Source organism: Octodon degus, unplaced genomic scaffold, assembly GCF_000260255.1.
Source record: "Octodon degus isolate 3935 unplaced genomic scaffold, OctDeg1.0 scaffold00050, whole genome shotgun sequence".
In the NCBI taxonomy this organism is placed as follows: Eukaryota; Metazoa; Chordata; class Mammalia; order Rodentia; family Octodontidae; genus Octodon; species Octodon degus.
Genome location: NW_004524626.1, coordinates 663666 through 665294, shown reverse-complemented (window position 1 = coordinate 665294; position 1629 = coordinate 663666).

Genomic DNA, 1629 nt, shown 5'->3' with positions numbered 1-1629 from the left:
TAGCACAAACAAGTTGTTGAGCCTTGGTTGAGCCTTGGAAGGTCACATTTGGGAGTTAGAACAATTACAGCAGGCTGAGGAGGTGGGGGCAGTGAGGTGGAATTACTTGGATAGTACAACTGTGAAAACGAAAGATGTAAATGGTGACTAGAGTCCAGAGGGAGTGTAACCAGTAGCAAGAGACTAGTTACTTTGAAGGAAGCAATTTCAGGGGGAGAGACCCGCCCCAGATTAAAAGAATCTAAATGGGGAGTGGAAGTAGTATAGTAATGTAAGGGAAAGGCATAAAAGAAGAGATATTTTCTACACCTGAAATATTCTCATGAATTTTATGAGTTCAGTGGAATAATATCATGCAGAGAATAAGTGAAGATGAAAGAAATGAAAAGACGATGCTAATGAGAGTTATGTAATCAAGGATAGTGGCAGAAGGTTTGTGTTGGTGGACAATAGAAAGGAAGAACAGGGGCTGGGGAGATGGCTCAGTGGAATAAGAGCTTCCCAGGCAAGCACAAGGGCCTGAGTTCAATCCCCGGTTCTGCAAAAACAAACAACAACAACAAAACAAAACTGGGCCCGGGAGGTGGCTCAGTGGAATAAGTTCCTTCCTGGCAAGCACAATAGCCTGAGTTCAATCCCTGGTTCTGCCAAAAAAAAAAAAATAATAATAAAAACAAAAACAAAAAACCGCCAAAGAAATAAAGGAAGAACATACAGATGATAGAGACTTCAAGGATGTTTACCGAGATTGCCAAGCTTGTATAATCAAGCTGTTTTCTGATGCTATTGTTCTCTGGGAAGTTATTGTTTTCTTGGAGAAATGTGGTATTGGGCTTGTAGCATGTGGGGCCATTTTGGGATACACTCTTCAGACAGTCTGCAGGTTATACTCCCTCTTGTCTTAAGAATGCAGCTGTAACTCAAACTTAAGCTATTTTCGCTTTATAGCTCTTCCTCAGAAGAAAATTTTGCTTTGAAATATGGATATATATATATATATGACTTAGTTTACTTCATCCTTGTAGGATTCTTTATAACTGAGAAGGCTAAACACTCAGTAAATAGGTTACAGCAGCGTCTTGGTCCTTCAGAATCCTTCTACGAACTCAAGCATCTCTAAGACTGGAATTTAGATGACTGACTTAATCTTGTCAACACATTAGAACCATCTTGGGGGGTCACTTCTAAGAAATATAAGTGCCTTAGACGTACTTTTGTAGAACTGGAGAGAGGCCTCGTTTAAGGGGCTGGAGTAAAGCTTAATAACTGGTATTAGCATTATTACTTTAGTCAAATTTCCAAGTACTTGGAATATACAATGAAAGTTGAGAAACACTGACTGAGATCGGTAGGTGATAACACTACACCATTGGGCAATTTTTAATCATGTGGGATAGGCAGCCCCTTCAGACTTGTATAATTAAGGTAAAATGCACTTCCAAAAGCTGTAGTTCATCCTGCCTTTCCTGTCATTATCAGTCGCATCTCCAAAAGGAAATGTGGAGGCCTCTTGGATTCAGTCCTTTTTCCATTTCTTCAAATCTGGTTCGCTCTTAAATCCTTTTGTTCTTCATAGTCTCATGCTTGTGCTCCCATAGCTCTGCTAACCTCCAAGTCATTGATGCTGGT